Source organism: Orbicella faveolata, unplaced genomic scaffold (assembly GCF_042242905.1).
Source record: "Orbicella faveolata isolate gen_17 unplaced genomic scaffold, um_ofav_v1 contig_48, whole genome shotgun sequence".
NCBI classification, from domain to species: Eukaryota; Metazoa; Cnidaria; class Anthozoa; order Scleractinia; family Merulinidae; genus Orbicella; species Orbicella faveolata.
In genome coordinates this window covers 7,324,430-7,330,429 of record NW_028301578.1, presented here as the reverse complement: position 1 = coordinate 7,330,429, position 6,000 = coordinate 7,324,430, and the positions used below count along the sequence as shown (strand labels likewise).

At 38.5% G+C, this 6,000-nt stretch overlaps 1 long non-coding RNA gene across 1 annotated transcript in view; it reads left to right on the top strand.

The window, feature by feature from the left end:
* Positions 1-2,771: 2,771 nt before the first annotated feature.
* LOC149096263 (uncharacterized) overlaps positions 2,772-6,000 on the top strand; it is a 32,872-nt gene continuing 29,643 nt past the window's right edge. Inside the window, exon 1 of the long non-coding RNA XR_016204640.1 lies at positions 2,772-2,910. This is a non-coding gene — a long non-coding RNA (uncharacterized LOC149096263). The remainder of the gene's footprint in view (positions 2,911-6,000) is intronic.

The window sequence follows — 6,000 nt, the reverse complement described above, 5'->3', positions numbered from 1 at the left end:
GATTTTGGCCTAGATTAAGCGAGAGAAAAATGACAATTCAACAGTCTAGTAACTACAGTGAATAGCAATAGCAATTACCTGGACACCCTATAGCCCCACAAAGCCGTGAGTGGGAGCTGTTGCCCGAGCAGCTCTGTGGTGTCGAGCTGCAGGAACGCGTTCGCGTTTGTGATCCTCCTCCACAAGTTTGGCTGCACGGACTCCAAGCCCCCCATTGTGACCAGGTTCCACCGCCTGATGTTGGAAATAAAAAATACGTTTAGGTGATATGAAAAAAGAGAAAGTGAAAAAACGGCTTGTTTGATGAGCATAATAATAAAGAAACTGGCAAACTACATATTCATTGGAAATTATATCTGTGATTGGTGAGTAATCAAAAACTGTTTCAGGTAATTCCTCAGAATTGCTTCGCGCATTCATACTTCATCCATCACTTTCATTTATTCGGCAACTGACCTTACCTGGGCATCCATTAGTATTGCAAACTTGGGGTTGTAAGTTATTCCCCTGGCAATCAACACCACCACTACTGGGAGGAGGGTTGCTGCAAGTTCGCAAGCGTCTTTGAACACCACCACCACAGGTGACGCTACAGCTGCTCCAGACTCCCCAATCTGACCAGCCGCCATTGACTAAGAAATAAAAGAAACGTCTCACGTAATGATTTTAAATACACACTTCAAATTACAGTAACATTTTACATTTCTGACGTTTACTTGTTTTTTTATACATATATAGCCTGGGCATCCGTTGATATTGCAAGCTTGGGAATGTAAATTATTTCCCTGACAATCAACGCCACCATTCCTCGGAGGAGGGTTGGTACAAGGTCGTGAGCGTCTTTGCACGCCACCACCACACGTGACACTGGAACTGCTCCAGGCTCCCCAATTTGACCAACCACCATTAACTAAGAAAGAAATGTGACCAGGGGGTTTGCAATGTCGTTTGAAAAGCACAAGCTATAATTTTCAAGAGAGAGTCATAATCCTTGTGTTTCCTTGCTTGCTTACTGTTTTGATCAGCCTGTACCTGGACATTTATTGGTGTTACAAGCTTGGGTCAGGGAACTGTCCCCTTGGCAATCGACTCCAGCATTGGCCGGGGGAGGATTGGTGCAAGTACGCGTACGTGATTGTACTCCACTTCCGCAGCTCAGGCTACAGCCGCCCCAGGGTCCCCAGTTTGACCAACCGCCATTTACTATGGAAGGAAAGGAAAAAGAAAGTAAGCTTAGCTCTCTGGTGAGGGCTTTGGACTTCGAATGTACTCGTCTTTTGTTCATTTAATCTAGCGATTGCATGCATGTAACAGGTGGCAAATGCGAATAACAACATATCGAGGGGAAGATGGGATTTGAGTCTCGTAACCACAGGGAATAGCAATAGCAAGTACCTGGACACTCTGTGGTCCCACAAAGCTGTGACTGGGAGCTGCTTCCTTGGCAACTCTTTGATGCTGAACTACAGGAGCGCGTGCGAGTTTGTGACCCTCCTCCACAAGTATGCCTGCAAGGACTCCAGTCTCCCCATTGTGACCAGGATCCACCGCCTGACGTTGGAATCGAAAAATGAAACGGGATGATGTGAAAAGCGGGAAAACTAATGGCAATAAAATAAGGAAACTGGAAACTACTGATATCAACTGGAAATAATGTATGTGACTGCTTAGTAGTTAAAATGCATTTAAATTATTGAAAAAATTCCTTAGGTAATAAAACAGTTGAACAAGTTAAAACTCAGAAAAAAGTATCTCGCGACTTATTGAAAAATCTTCCAAGATTTCAAGATCAGAACACAAGTTTTCGACACCCCAAATTTTCTTTGTACCATTCGCCACACCTGGTAACGGACGTGTTGTTTTAGAATAAACATTTAGGGGGTTCAAGATTATTTCGGGGGTTCAAGACAGGTGTAGTTGAAAATTTTCCTAAATGATAAACATAGCAAGTAGAATATTTGTAAACGTTTTGTCTTTAACCATCAACAAATAAAGACTAGTATAGGAATATCTGTATCAATGTTTCATTATGCCACCATTGGAATAACGGTTTTTCATTGATTTGCTAGTACAATGTCAGCTGAAAAAATTGATTGGATTTTTTGGGGGAGTTCATCAAAGAATGAGAGAAAAAAAACAACAACAACAAAAACAACAACAACGAATGAAATTTACCTACAGCAGCAGCAACCAGGACGTTGGTTTTTTCCTGATGCATTGTTTAGCATAAGTAAATCACAGCCATCAGCGGGCGACAAAGAATATAAAAATCTTAGAGGCAATTTTTAGGAGGGAAATTGCATACTCGGGGATTATTAGAGCCAGCATTATCCATTACAAATGAGTGAAAAGATGTATAACTGGAATGAAAAAACATCTCTACATGTAATTGGGTTATGACATTGGGTGAATATCGTTCATAAGATGTAATTTCGCAATAGCACATGGATAATGAGCCAAGTTAATATTACCTACCAGTAAGTTTGTTAGATTCCGAGCATAGTTAGCTACTGCTTGCCAACGGTTTGCTTCGGAATTCTGTAACGGTGCATCATGTTATCTGTGTTAGTATATTATGTAAGTATCATCAACGTATAGCATGCAGTCCAAGGGTTGTTTATTGTAGTATTTAAAGTTGTGCAACGCTGTTGATCAGTAAATGTAAATAGCGCTCTAAAAGTTATGAAATTCTTCTTCTTCTTCTTAATTTTTTTCGTCTTCTTTTTCTTCTCCTTCTTCTTCTTCTTCTTGTTCTTCTTGTTCTTCTTGTTCTTCTTCTTTTTCCTCTTCTTCTTTTTATTGTTGAATAAGTCACTCTTGGTCTATTTGCTAGCTACAAAGAGCTTTTAACTCAGTCGAAGTTGATGACAATTTGTTGTTGTAGTGAAATAAAGTCTTGATGCTATTAAGGTGACTGAACTGGAAAGAGTTATTTCTTAGCGGCAGCTGACTGTTCTCTTTTATTACCCCGATTTATTGTGCCTGTTGTCGTAACTTTGTTTCGCCGTAGTTAGCAAGGTACCTTTCAGTTCCTGATTAATTATAATGTTGCATTGAAGGGTGATTGGCTTGTTGTAGAGCAACAAGCAGCATAACGTTACACCATATTTATCAGGTTACATAGACGATTCGATTGAGGCCTTTGAGCTGCTGAATTCCTACTTCAAGGTTTCGCCGATTTACAGCATCATCAGGAAATGTAAAGAAAATATTCCACAGTGCGAGATATATAAAAAAAGCGATTTAAGTGACATGGATAATTAGATTGTATTATAAGAACTATGAATTGTACAAAATGTGGCGATGGTAACACACGATAACATAGAAAATCGTTGATGAGTGGTTGCGCTCAGTAGTGAGAACAAAACATCTAAGCAGTCTAAAAGGTCTTTGATCATGAATTAAATACCTACATTCTTTCTCGATGCTACCCATTAGCGATATTCTATGTTATGGTGTGTTACCATCGCCACATTTGGACAATTCATTGTCGTTATTATACTATTTAATTATTATTGTCACCTAAATCTCTGACTATACCGAATATCAAAAAGAATAAAGTAGCTCAAGGCCTTTATAGAATCGTCTATTTGATTACCCAAAATATTATTGAAGAACAACTTTAAACGTTTACTTATCAAGCTACATTCTTGCCCTATTCAAAATCTTCTTACTGGTCTTTCCATTTTTACTTTTTCTTCCATCAGTGCCATTTCAGGTCTACACTTTTTTTTGATAAATTGTTACTTTGGATGGAGACTGCTGCAACTCAGCAAGTCGAGATTTTTAAGGTCAAGAATGGTTTTGAATTGAGCTTGAGTGCTGTAAAACCACAACCAAAGCAACCGCTCTAACCAATCACAAAGGACGAGAGAAAATGCAGTGAACCAATCAAAACTCGAATTAACTAGACAGCCACAAAATGTCACAATTAACCTAACTAGCTAGAGTTTTGCAAATGTGCAACAAAGGTGACTGGGTGAAGAAGAACAGCAGAAAATACCGACAAAATATGGTGCAGTTTAGTGAAAACAGTTTCAATTTCGGCTGAACATTAAGTTTGAATTATTACCTAACATTTGGGTCTTGCCCTTTTAGACCTAAATTCTGAGTGACACAATTTGTAATCTCGATTATGAAAGCTCCGCAAACAAGTCAACCCTTGCTTCATTTGATTTGTACACACTAGGCGAATAATTTTCAGCAACACCACTACCTACGGATCCTCCTTCCAACTTTTGATCGTTTATCACAATTTTCCAGAATCATGCAGGATGTAGACAACTTTGGAGGTGATTGTCGGCGATTAACATTTCGGAAGAAAACTCTGTTTCGCTTGCTTTCGTGATATGTTTCATTCAACTCAGAAAGTGAACAACGTTCGTCAAATTTTGCCGCCTTTTCATACCATCTCTTTCTTTAGATCTTACTGAAAATGTCCACATCACCCAGTCGGTTGAAGAAGTTAGAAAAAAAAAAATTCATTTGTACGTATTGGATACGAGATGATTAAAACAAACTCGGCGTTGAATTAAATACATTTATTTATTTATTTATTTATTTAACTTTATTTATACACGGGTAAAACATCAAGACTTAAAGTAAATACTAAAATTACATTAATTACATTGTTAAGATACTAATCTACGGCTAATTAAATCTAATAACCACAAAAGTGAAAACAATAACGAAGTGCCCGCTTTTCATGAATGCCGTGTGATTAATTTACTTATTTAAACCCCTGCAACCGGATTTAAAACTAGTAAGATTTTGTGTTTGCCGCAGATTGGTAGGTAAGCTGTTCCACAGCACCGCACCACTATAGCTGAAACTATTTTTTGTTTTAGAAAATTGGTGCGGGGGAGTTGAGCAGCTAGTTTGCCCTCACAATTCCTAAGAGAATTGGTAGATATTGCACTCCGATCAGTAAACATTGATTTGAGATAATCAGGGGCGAGACCATTAAGAGATTTATAGACCATTATGGCTGTTTTTAATTCTCGTTGAAGATTAAGTTTTTGCCAGCCAAGTCTAACAAAGAGATCATCTGCATTGGCATCACATGAAGAAGAGGTCAAAATACGCGCAGCGCGATTCTGTAGTTTATGTAGTTTAATGAAAAGAGATTTATCGCAATTCCGCCATACGACACTACAGTAATCGAAATGAGGTTGAACTAAAACATTATAGATGCATAGGAGTGTTTCAAAAGGAACAAAAGACCTGCTTCTCTTCAAGATCCCAATGCAGGAGGCAGTTTTTTTGGAAATATGTTTGATATGTACGTTCGAAGTTAAGTTTTCATCAAAATATACTACAAGAGATTTCGTAAATTCTACTTGTTTATTATAATAAAGTTTCCATATAACGCGCGTTCTGATTGGCTGAAACAGCGTGCTCTATCAGAGAACAGAGCACGTGTTGATGACGGTAAGTTGGCTTCCAAATTTTTGCTTCGGAATTTTGACAAATTTGACCCAAATTAAACATCCCCTGTGACTCAGACAAACGCAGTGGAAGCGAGCTATTTTTCTGCAGTAAATATGGCTCACAGAGACCATTGTTAGCAACAGTAGTGTTAAAACTGTACTAAAATAACAAGTTTTGCTAGATTCCCGCCGACAAAACATGTACAGTTGTAGCGAAATAAACAAATTCTCAACCTAAACAGTGCTTCGATAAAGACATTTTATTTGTTGCGAAGGCAGAAATTATACTAAGAAGTAAAACAACGACAGAAAACAACAATTGAACTGTCTCTGTTTATGATGAGAAGCTTTATTTTTGTAAATTTACAATTAAAAATGCTCATTTGCGCAAACAACACTTACATGCAGTGTAGTAACGCTCGTTCTCCGGTCATCTCAGCGAAGTAAACCGACGAGTGGTCAGTGCAAAACCTGCTCTAATATTCTCTTCTGTGCTCGGAGTAGAACCAGTGGGAGCCGTTAAGTCCTTCTAACTTTTACGCTAGTTCGGGCAATCTTGCTGCATGCGGCT